Source organism: Gossypium arboreum, chromosome 9 (genome assembly GCF_025698485.1).
Source record: "Gossypium arboreum isolate Shixiya-1 chromosome 9, ASM2569848v2, whole genome shotgun sequence".
Classification (NCBI taxonomy): Eukaryota; Viridiplantae; Streptophyta; class Magnoliopsida; order Malvales; family Malvaceae; genus Gossypium; species Gossypium arboreum.
In genome coordinates this window covers 14,419,011-14,431,805 of record NC_069078.1, presented here as the reverse complement: position 1 = coordinate 14,431,805, position 12,795 = coordinate 14,419,011, and the positions used below count along the sequence as shown (strand labels likewise).

Genomic DNA, 12,795 nt, shown 5'->3' with positions numbered 1-12,795 from the left:
TACGGACGTTACGAATTTCTTGTTATGCCTTTCGAACTGAGAAATGCACCTGCTATTTTTATGGACTTGATGAACCAGATTTTTAGGCCATATTTAGATCGATCCGTAGTTGTGTTTATTGATGATATTTTGATCGTAATGAATCTGAGCATGTAGAGCATTTGAGAATCGTGTTACAAACTTTGAAAGATAAACAGTTGTTTGCAAAGTTCAGTAAATGTGAGTTTTGGTTACAAGAGGTTGGCTTTCTTGGACATATAGTTTCAGTCGGAGTATCCGAGTTGACCCAAGCAAAATTTCTACGATTATAGATTGGAAGCCTTAGAGAAATGTAACTAAAGTCCGTAGGATTCTGGGACTAGCCGGCTATTATAAATGATTTGTGAAAGGCTTTTCTATGATTGCAACTTTGATGATGCGATTGCTTCAAAAAGATGTTAGATTTGAGTGGTCAAAAAAGTGTCAGCAGAGTTTTGAACATTTGAAAGCATTGTTGACAAAGGCCCTAGTATTAGTTCATCTTGAGTCGAGTAAAGAATTTGTAGTTTTCAGTGATGCATCGTTAAATGGTTTCGATTGTGTTTTAATGCAGGAAGGCAATGTTCTAGCTTATGCCTCGAGACAGTTGAAATCGCATAAAAAGAATTATCCGACGCACAATCTAGAATTGACCCAGTGCCACTACTTGTTTGGTGAGAAATGTCATATTTATAATGATCACAAAAGTTTGAAATATCTGATGACTTAGAAAGAATTGAATTTGTGACAGCGAAGATGGTTAGAATTGCTAAAATACTACGAATTAGTGATTGATTATCATCGGGGGAAAGAAAATGTAGTTGTTGATGCATTGAGCCGAAAATCTTTATTTGCTTTACATGCTTTGAACACACAATTAGCGTTGTCTGACGATGGTTTGATAGTAGCCGAATTGAAATCGAGGCCGTTATTTCTACAGCAGATTTGTGAGGCTAAAAAATTTGATAATAAATTGCAAGTAAAACGATATCAGTGTGAGTCGACTTCTAACTTCAAGTTTCGAATAGGGCCTAATGACTATTTGATGTTTCGTGATAGAATATGTGTACCAAGAAATTCTGGGCTTATTCGGAGAATTCTAAACAAAGCATACTGTAATTGTTTATTAGTGCATCCAGGAAGTATGAAAATGTATAACGATTTGAAACAACATTACTGGTGGCATGGCATGAAATGAGATATCTCAGAATTTGTTTCAAAATATTTGATATGTCAGCAAGTCAAAGCTGAGCGTCAAGTGCCATCAGGTTTATTACAGCCTATTATGGTTCCCGAGTGGAAGTAGGATCGAGTAATAATGGATTTTGTATCGGGTTTGCCCTTATCTCCAAAAAAAGAAAGATACGATCTAGGTTGTTGTTGACAGATTGAAAAAATGGGCTCATTTCATTCCTGTATGCACGGATTATTCACTTGATAAATTGGCTAAGTTGTATATCTTAGAGATTGTTTGATTGCACGGAGTGCCATTATCTACTGTTTCAGATAGAGATTCAAGATTTACTTCACGATTTTGGAAGAAATTGCAAGATGCTTTAGGTACAAAGATGCATTTTAGTACTGTGTTTCACCCGCAAACGGATGGTCAATCCGAACGAGTTATTCAGATACTTAAGGATATGTTGCGTTGTTGCATTCTTGAGTTTGAAGGTAGTTAGGAGAAATATCTGCCGCTAGTTGAATTTTCTTACAATAATAATTTTCAATCGAGTATAAAGATGGCACCATACGAAGCTCTATACGGTCGTAAATGTATAACACCTTTGTACTCAATGAAAATAAGATTCACGGGTTGATCTGATTAGAGAGAATGAAGAAAAAGTGAAAGTAATTTGTGATAGTCTGGAAGCAGTGTTAGGTCGACAAAAATTATAAGTAGACCTAAAATAGAAAGATATTGAGTTTCAGATCAGGGATAAAGTGTTTTTAAAAATGTCACTGTGGAAAAAGATATTGCGATTTGGTCGGAAAGGGAAATTGATTCCGCGATTCATCGGACCATATAAGATTATCGAGCGAATTAGACTAGTTGCTTATCGGCTATCTTTACCGTCTGAATTAGAGAAAATACATAATGTGTTTCATGTGTTGATGCTTCGATGATAACGATCCAACCCTTCACATGTCATTTTCCCAATAGATGTTGAAATTCAATCTGATATGTCATATGCTGAAGAACCGATTCGAATTTTAGCTTGTGAGATAAAAGAGATGAGAAATAAGAAATTTGCTTTAGTTAAAGTATTATGGCATCGGCACGGGGTTGAAGAAGCTACATGGAAACCTAAGGATGCTATGAGAAAACAATACCTGAACCTATTCACTGGTAAGATTTTCGAGGATGAAAATCCCTAAGAGGGAGAGCTGTAACAACCCGGTTTTAGCTAAATCAGAACAATGGTTTCAGAACCACAAATCTGATGTCAAAAAACTATTTTAATATTATTTTTGGTGTTTATATCATGATAGCATGTATGTGCGAAGATTTTGTGAGCTAATTTTATCGTTTAATAGCTCAATTTGAGAAAAAGGACTAAATCGTGTAAAATGAAAAAGTTGAATTCTATTTGTTAAAGGTGTCAATTGGCCTTGGATTTTAAATATGATGGTCTTAAATGGTAATTAGACCATTTTAGATGGTAATGGACATTACTGAAAAACCATTATATGATTTTATATGTTTATTATTAGGGTTAATATACTAATTCATTAATAAAGGTTAATATAATAAAAACAACAGAAATTTTGTCCATCGTTTGTTCTTATGACCGAATATTGAAGAAGAAAAAAAGCCATTGATGAACACTTAGGGTTCGGCACACATTAGGCTTGATTAAGGTATAGTTTGAGCTTGGTTTTTGATGATTTTTACGTTTTTAAGATCGTTGCTTTGTCTCCTAGTTAGCCTATACCTTAGATTTTGATTTTGTTAAAGGCTTAACAAGTTTCCACTGTTGAATGCTTGATTTATTTGATGTTTAATGTTAAAGTGATTTTTTATAAAAATGTCAAAAAGGGATTAAATTGTGAAATATGTAAATTGAGGGGCTGAAATGTGGAATAAATGAAAGTTATGGGCTGCTAGGGGTCTCTATGAAATTCGGCTAGCATGTATTTGGTTTGAATTCTGTGAATTTTTTACATTTGTGAAATAGGGACTTAATTGTAAAAATGGGGAACTTTAAGGGCTAAAGTGTAAAAATGCCTAAATATGTGCTTTTGGATAGAATTGAATGAATCAATGAATAAATGAGTTAATTTTGAATTCATATAGATCAAGAAAGAAAGAATTTGGATTTAGATCGAGGGGAAAGCAAGGTTATCGAGTAGTTGACCGGATACGACAATTCCGAATACAAGGTAAGTTCATATAAATAAACTTAAATGTGTACCTATTTATTGAATGGATGAAATTGAGAAAGTAGTTTTTTTCTATTGGATGAATATTGAGATATTAAATGAAATGTACGAGTTGAATAAGGCAAGTTGCCAAATAAGACCATAGCCGGGCTATGGTAATCGAATAATAAGACCATAACCGAGTTTTGGCATGCGAATGAAAGACCACGGTAGGGCCTTGGCAATGTATATGAAAGACCATAGTTGGACTATGGCATTGGAAAACCGATGAATTTGTATCGTAAGCACTTATAAACTGAAGCGGTTTGATAAGAGTATTAATAAGAAATAGAAAGGTATCGGTACATGTATGTATGGAAAATTATTCAAGTATTGAGATAGATGAAGTTGAGAACTCATGAATGAGGATATGAATAAATTTTATGCTAGCTCATGAATTGATGCTTTAGATGTTGATGATATTATCTATTTTGAATTTCTATATGAATGTTGTGATTATTTCATGTTCACATATGAACTTACTAAGCTGTAAAGCTTACTTTGTTTACTTTTCAATGTTTTATAGTTTTATGAAGCTAGTTTGGATCTAGGAATCGTTAGAGACTTCATTGCACTATCATACACCTAAATTGGTACTTTTGAGTTGTGTATATATGCTATATGGCATGTATAGACTAGTTGTAATACTTTGGTTGTGAATATAGCCATGAGAGTTGGCTTGTAAATGTATATGTTTTGGTTGTATAAATAGCCATGAGTGATGGCTTATTTTTGGCTTCTTTGGTATGAAAATGGTTGTGGTTTTATAACTGGAAATGGTTAATTGAACTATGGAGTTTAATGCTTGTGAAATACATTTAGTGAAGTATGATTTTAGAAGTTGAGTTGATATGTATTTGAATAAGTATTTGATATTGAAATGAGTATTGAATTTAGTTGAAATGAATATGGTATGGTTATGTATTGGTTGATGAACATTGGCTACATATTTGTGACTTAAAATGATACCATATGAGCTTGTATAGGTAAGTGTAAAAAGGGTGGCAAATTGGCTTTGCAAATGGCCTATTTTTTTCCACACAGGCAGAGACATGAGCGTGTGTCTTAGTAGTGTGCGACACACGGTCATGCTACACGACTATGTGTCCTCTAGTGTTGCAATTGAATTAAAGTCAGTATGCTCCACACGGTCTCACACACGGGCATGTGACTGGTCGTGTGGTTAGTGAGTTACACGGCTAGTACACGGCCTAGCACATGGGCGTGTGTGGCCACTTCGAAGGATACAAGGGCTGGACACACGAGCGTGTGGTCGGCCGTGTGACCTAAGTCAGTATGTATGCTCTATTTTCACATGGCTTGTGACACGAGTGTGTCTGAATCCATTTGAGACACACGGTCTGTTCACATGGGCATGTGACCCTTATATGTTTGAAATTTTTCTAAGTTTCTAAAATTTTTATATGTTATCGTTTTAGTCCCGAACCACTTCTAAAGCATGTTTAAGGCCTCGTAGGCCCTTATAAGGGACAATGTAATTATGATGAATGGTATTTGTATATGAATGCATAAATCTATGATGTATGTATGATAACTGACGTGTATTGATCGGTAATACCTTGTAACCCTATTCTGATAGTGAATAAGGGTGAGGGGTGTTACATTTATCTATCATCAATCTTTCAATTTCTACAAAAAATATCAAATTTCCAACATATACATCCTTGACCCAATTTTTATAGCTTGATAACTTTTCAAATTGATCCCCCAAATAGATAGTTTAGGATATCCCGATTTCAAAAATATCAAAATTACCAAAAACGAGACAAGGAAACTTACCCAATTTGGCAATGAAAGTCTCTTCTCTCCCTCCTAGGGTTTCCATGTTTATTTTGGGGAAGAAGATGAGAAAATATGATTTTTATTTTCTTTTCATCTTTTTAATTAAATAATATTTTCACTTTCCAATTTAGTCCATAGCCTTTTTTCTCATTTTCCATTGATGAATCATCCAAAAATATCTACATACTTTTTATTAATGGTCTAATTACCATATAAGGACCTTAAGTTTTGAATCCATAGCTATTTGATTCTTCTAGCTACTAGAATCCAACTTTTGAATTTTATGCGATTTGGTCATTCTCGTAATTAAGCACATAATTGGTAAAATTTTCTTTTCAAAATTTTCACAAGACATTTCTAGTATAATAGGATCAAATAATAAAATAAAAATAAATTTTATTTTTCAGCTCAGATTTGTGGTCCCGAGACCACTATTCTGATTCCACCGAAATTGGGCTATTACACAAGAACGATTGTATGTAGGTTTGCATCGATAGAGTGTAAGGAATCTAACTGGTTTGGATTCGTAAAATAGTTATAATTTCAATGATTGGTTTGAACTCATAAGTGGGTGTTTGGGGGCTGGTTTAATTGTAAATTGATTGAATTCATACTGAATTTTGGTTTAGGTTCGTTTAAGGAATTATTAAAGAAAATTGGAAGATTTGCTAGTGTGCTGGAAGGAAGCAAAAAATAAGGTGTGGGTCCTAAACTCATAAAATTGTTTGAAAATTATTGATTTTTCCAGTGGTCGAACTAGGTATGTTTCGAGCCTTAAAAGACTGACATGTTGGCAAAATTTTTAGTTTGATAGTATGAATGTTTGATTGAGTTTGTAATTGCATATTTGAGTTAAGAGATATGAGAATGTTTGACTGAATGATACAATGTGTTGAGATATTAAGCTTATGTATGATTTAAATGCATGAGATAGTTGTTATATTGTGTGTTGAAAAGGGTGCTATTTATTCACAATGAAAATTCGTAAAGTATGTGAAATTGAACAATATTGATTGATACCAACATAATGGTAATTTGAAAGATTGGAACACTGTTTCCATTTACTGAAAGTATGTGATTATTAAGTACATGCTGAGCATGTCAAATGAAGGTGAAAAGTTTTGAGATATGATTATGTATGAGATTGTGTGACATATTGCATATGCATTGGGTTGGGATTTTGTGGTTGACAGAGGAGCTCCATGGAGCAATGACGGCATATTAGGTTCGCATTATTCGTAGTCAGTGCACTACACCTAGAGTATTGAGGGATTGGTGATTTTATCGCATATTTTATGTTATTGGCGATTGTCTCGCACTATTTGATGTCCGGCAAATTTTCTGCATTATTGATTATTCGATGGTTTTACCACATCGAGCTATGCTTATAATGTTTTGGAGTTTCGCAGACAGATTCTTGTTAACTCGTGGTGTGTAGTGAATGGTATGGGTAGGTACCTTTTTTCCATTGCATTATGTGCACGACATATTCGAATGTTATTGATTTATGCTATGCATTGTATTTTTTTGTATCGAATGGAGTCGAAATTAATGATTGTTACTCGAATCAATGATGATCTATGCTCATACACCATTTGACATCAATTTCATAATGGCTATGTAATGACATGAAATTCCTCTGATGGCTCTATTTTCTTCTATTATTGCTAATATATTTCTCTGTATTTAATGTTTTTTCCCGTTTAGATAATTATTCGACTCACACTGAGCTTTTCATAACTCACCCCAATAATGTTTAACTTTTCAGGTAAACCTCAAAATTAGGACCGAACTAGGCATTCAGAGAATCAACTTGGTCCTCAGATTATTATTTTTTAATTAAGTATTATTAAGTCTTTATTGGTTTTGGCTTGTACTTTTTAATTATTTCTAGTCTGTGGCTTGGTAAATTTTCTTTTGGGAATTTTTGCATGTATAAATTACTCAAGCATAATAACCAGATAATGCATTATATCAGGCTTAAGTAAAATTTGATATTATTCCCTAGTTTCCACTACATTGCAAATGAACTGTTTTTGAAAAACAAATCGATAAGGCAACTAATTTTCCAAAATGACTTGAAAAATGGTTTTTCCACTGCATTAGTTTAACTTTGAGTTTTTTTTTTCTTTAAAGAAGAGCGACATGAAAACGGTTTTTCTAAAACAACACTGTCAACAATAAAATGAATCCTAAGCATACACAACCTAATGAATGAATGCTTTTAAGCTAACTCAAAGTACAACTATAGTTTTCTCTAAAATGAGTTTATTTAAAGTCTTTAAAAGTAATGAAAGTTAGCTTAGGCATTTCGGTGGCTAATGTAGCCTTCTCAATCTAGCCATAACATTTAGTCTAGGTTTGGGAGGTTACAGTTAATCTCATGTTTTTATAATAACTTGACCACTTTTGTACCTCAATTTGATCATCGTGTGCACAATACTCACTCATCACTTTATTACTTGAATCAATGTGTATACTTGCATGAAATCACATATCATTTAACACGCAACATTTTTCATTATCGTTATATCATGGTTCAGTGTCGCAACACACTTTGGAATTTTGGAAACCTGGGTAGATTGTCTTCTGTGTTGCAATACAGAGATGTTGTGTCACACCATCGAGATAATTTTCTCGATCCTTTGATACTAGATGAAATGTTGCGACACGGGGGTTCTATGTTACGACCGAACTCAGTTTTGAGCCAAATTTCAACTCCCAAAGTGTGTCAGTTCTTATAAAACACACATGGGCTATTGTCTCCCTAATATCTTTCTATGTACCTCATCTTGTTGGTGACCACATTTAAAAAATAGTGGATTTTGACTTTGCTGAGAATGATGTGCCTAACAAGATAGGTATCTTACGGCCTTCCTCGAAATCGAGTATCAGAAAATCTATCGGGATTATGAAGTTTTTCACCTTGAGCAACACATTTTCCAACACTGCTTTTGGATGCACTGAAGATCTGTCAGCCAACTGTAGTGTGATCTGAGTGTTTTTAGGGTCCCCTAGCTCGAGTTTTTCTCATATAGATAAAGACATTAGTTTTAAGGTAGCTCCTAAATCACATAGAACTTTACTAAAATGAATATTCCCTATCTCTATGGTAATTATAAAACTTCTCAGGTCTTTTAGTTTTGGGGGGAACTTGTTTAGATATAATAGCATTACATGAGGCACTAATGTTAACTTGCTTTCCTATTTTAATTTTCCTACGCCTAAACATAATTTCTTTTAGGAATTTGGCATACTTAGGGACTTTCTCTATTAAATCAATTAAATTCAAGTTAACGTTTAACATTTTGAATAAGTTCAGAAAAATTACAAGTTCATCCTCATCCCGTCTTTGTTATTCCTCCAACCGTGAAGGGAATGGTACTTTTGCAAGTACGGGTTCTTTAACTGGTTCATCTTTCGACTCAGCTGTCGACTTGGCTATCTTCTCTGGTTTTGGTTCTTCATCAGCTTCTTGGAGGTCCTCTCGAAAATCTTCAACATTCTCTTTGGTTCCTTCTTGTGTCAGGGTCTTTGGGCTATTCAATACTTTCCCCGAGCAGAGCGCAATTGCTTTCACATGCTTCTTCACTTCCCTTTGAGGATTATCTTCAATATTGCTAGGAATACCAGTGCCAATTTGTTTTTTAATGTCTCCCATCATATTCGTCAATTGACTAATTTAATCTTATAGTCTAGTCAAGGTTTTCGTAGCACTGGTGCACTCGTATTTTACTTGTTTCACTTCCATCGTCATAGATTGCATTTCCCCCTCGACCCGATCCAAGAGTTGACCACATATAGTATGGTCATTGAAGTTGGTCCTTTCCTGAGGCTTCTGTACATAAGGAGGTTGGTAACTAGAATTCTTAACTTGGTTAGAGTTATTACCTCCTCCTTGATTTTTGCCCCATCTCAGGTTCACGTAGCCTTTCTATCCAAGATTATAAGTATTCAAATAAGGGTTTCCACCCTTATTCCTAATGTAATTCACATCCTTAGTAGGATTATTGATGTAATAGAAGAGAGGTTTGTCTCCTCCATATATTGATGACGCACTGGATGAGGCTTCTATATGGTTTAACCTATCCACTAGTTGTTGGTATCTATCATCCCCTTGAACAGCTTTAATCATAAATAACTTCTGGTCGTATGTGTAACGTTTTGTTGGCCACTAGTAGGAATTCATTGCCATGCTTTCTATTAATTCATACGCATCATCGTATGTTCTATTTATCAAGGGTCCTCCTATGGCTCCATCTAGTCCTGATCATGTGTGTCCATCCAACTCATTATAGAACATTAGCAATAGTAGCCACCCAGGTAATTCATGGTGTGGCCATCTCTAAATGAGCATTTTTAAAATGCTCCCAAGCTTTGTGAAAACTTTCTCCTTTTAATTGTTTAAAAGTTATGATCTCTCTTCTTAGTTGGACCGTTTTTCTGATAGGGAAGAACTTTTGTAAAAAATTTCCTACAAGTTTATCCAATGTCGTGATAGATCTTGGTACCTGTGACTCTAATCAAGAGAAAGTGTTATCTATTAAGGAGAAAGAGAATAACCAAAAACTGATAGCGTCATTGGTGACCCCATTATAATTCAAACTATCACAAAGTTGAAGAAATTATTTTAAATGCTTATTTGGGTCCTCCGTTACTATCCCTCAGACCGCCTTCAGATGTACTAACATCCAGAGTGTGAATATTAAACTAAAAAATAGAATTATGAGGTGGTATCCATAAGTATTTGGGTCTAGTTGTAATATAGGTTTATAATAGAGTGGGTGAGTACTCCGAGGATCATACCCAAGGAAGGCGAGTGCTAGATCAATTGTAACCTAAACACTAAAAGATATAATTAGTACATTCCATTCAATTATAGTATAAAGAATATAAAATAAAGGATTTTTTGGGCTTTGATAATAATAAAGATAAAACAACATAAAAAGATAAAATTCAATAGATTTAAAAAAGGAAGAATAAATCAAATATGATTATGGGTGATTAGCTTGCTTTGGAAATCTCTTTCCAACTTTTGTTTACGATTCCTTGACAATCAACTAGTCACTACCTTAGCAAGATGTAACACCCCTAACCTGTATCCATTGCCGAAAAAGGGTTACAAAAAATTACCAGAATATACAGATCAAGTAAACAAATATTTTATTTATACAATATTTAGGTCAGAAATAAAACATAAAGTCCCTTATATGAACCCTCGAGGTCCAAAACATGCATTAGAAATGAGTCAGGACTAAACCGGTACTCAGAGAATTTTTTTGCAAAATCTCAAAACTTTTCGTAGGTGTAGGGGTCACACGCCCGTGTGGTCATGCCGTGTGGCTCAGACGGCCAATGACACGCCTGTGTCTCAGGCTGTGGAACTCTTTGACTTGAGTCACACGATCAAGTCACATACTGTGTGCTAGACCGTGTGTAGGTGTAGGGGTCACACGGCCAAGCCACATGCCCGTATGCCAGGCCGTGTGATCAGTTTTGAGCATTTTGTTTTGACATTTTAAGGATGTAAGGGACACACGGTTAGATCACACACCCATGTTCTAGGCCGTGTGTCACACACAGCTGAGACACATGCCCGTGTGGAAAAAAATAGTCTATTTTCCAAGTCACATTTCTCACCTAATTTGTCTTTTTCTTACACCAATACTTTAACATATTCACAAGCTATTTTTAAAACAATTAATTCAAGTCAAAATCGAGTCTCATGCATGACATACATCACTGTAACACCCCTTACCCATGTCCGAGGCCGGGATAGAATATGAGGCATTACCAGACTTAAACATACATAATCACATAAAAGCAACCATAAGTTTTTTGTCCAAATAAAAAAAAATCATACATATGTATAACGTCCCGTAAACGGGCTTACGAGGCCCTATAAATGCATCAAAGATGATTCGAGACTAAATAGGAACCTTTAAGAACTTCTGGGAAAACTTAAAAAATTTCATCATGAAACAGGGTCACACGCCCGTGTGGCTTGGGACACACCGGTGTCCTCAGCTCGTGTAACTCTCTGTTTATTACGTCATCACCAAATTAGGGGAACACGGCCAAAGCACACGCCCGTGTCCCAAGGCCATGTCCCTCACATGGCCGGGACACACGACCGTGTCTCAGCCCGTGTGACCAACTCGAAGTTAAAGTACAAGATGCAGGGGACACACGACCGGACTACATGCCCATAGGGGTAGGCCGTGTGTCATACATAGCTTAGACACACGCCCGTGTGTCTACCCGTGTGGACAAATCCAAGGCTATTTTCCAAGCCATTTGCCACCCATAGTTGTACATATACACTTATACATCTCTATAGCAATTAACATAACTAATTGAGCAATTATATATCCACAATCAAGGCTCAAGCATGGCATCCTCACAACAACAAATGCATGCACATGACATTTCTCTTATTCAAGTCCAAACTTACCAAAACACATATAATATATATAATTGGTTTACCTCCAATTTATCCATTAATATCATGACTATCAACATGCCAACAAATCTAATTTAAATATTCATGTAACACCCCAAACCCGGCCTAGACGTTATGGCCGAATTTGGCGTGCCATGTAAAGCCCTGAATTTGGGCCTAGAAGTATTGGGCCTTACGTATGGGTCAGTAGGGAGGTTGTATATAAGTAGTTAATTATTCAAGGAAATGACACAACTGTGTATCTACTTCAGTGGTTAAGTGCTTTGTAAAGTGTTTGAGAAATCTTAGGTTCAAACCTAGGCTTTAGCAAAAATTTTGGTTTTAAGTGAATAAAACCCTAGATGCTTGAATGATGGCCTTTTAAATTATTGTGTTAAGTAAATGACACAAGGAAGCATGTGGTCTAGTGGTTGTGGCATCATTAAGGTTGTAAGGGAGCCTGGATTCAAGTCTTGGCTCTTGCAATTTATTTTGATTTTTCTTTTAAAGGAACCTGGACTTTGGCCTATAGACCTTATAATTAATTAAGGATATTTTGTGACACAGAAAGAGCCTGTGGTAGAGTGGCAAGGTGGCATGTTGTGTAACTGTGAGGTCTGAGGTTCAAGTCCTAGGATGCATAATGGAGTATTTATTTTTCTATTTAAGTTGTGTAGGAGGTGGAGTTGGACTAAAACTCTGTGGTTGAAGTGGTCATAAAAAAAAAGAAAAATAAGGAGTTTTCCTAATGGTTGAAAGTTGGTGATTGTGGACTTCAGTGCGTTCTCATAAACAAGTGTGTATTCACGCCCTTCTTTGTTGGAAATTGGCAAAAGCCAAAAAGCCAAAACTTTGGCAGTTGAGGCCTCACAAACGTGCGACCGCTCGTGGGGTAAACTGAGCCTACAAACCATGGGCGATAGATTGTAGAGGCCACCACGAGCATTCTCGTGTACTGGGCCTCGATGGGCCTCGATGGGCCTTAATGGGCCCCGTGGGCCCACTTGTGTAAATCTAACTAATAGGTGGGAAGTAGTTAGGCTTGTCATGTCATGTGCATGGCATAGCGCGTTAAGGGCTTCGTTGGGTCGAAATGGGCCCAAAGGGCCCAA

At 35.7% G+C, this 12,795-nt stretch overlaps 1 non-coding gene across 1 annotated transcript; it reads left to right on the top strand.

The window, feature by feature from the left end:
• Nucleotides 1–9,566: 9,566 nt before the first annotated feature.
• Nucleotides 9,567–9,673, top strand: LOC128281314 (small nucleolar RNA R71). Its single transcript, XR_008271526.1, has one exon. It is a non-coding gene; the product is annotated as a small nucleolar RNA R71 (small nucleolar RNA).
• Nucleotides 9,674–12,795: the final 3,122 nt, after the last annotated feature.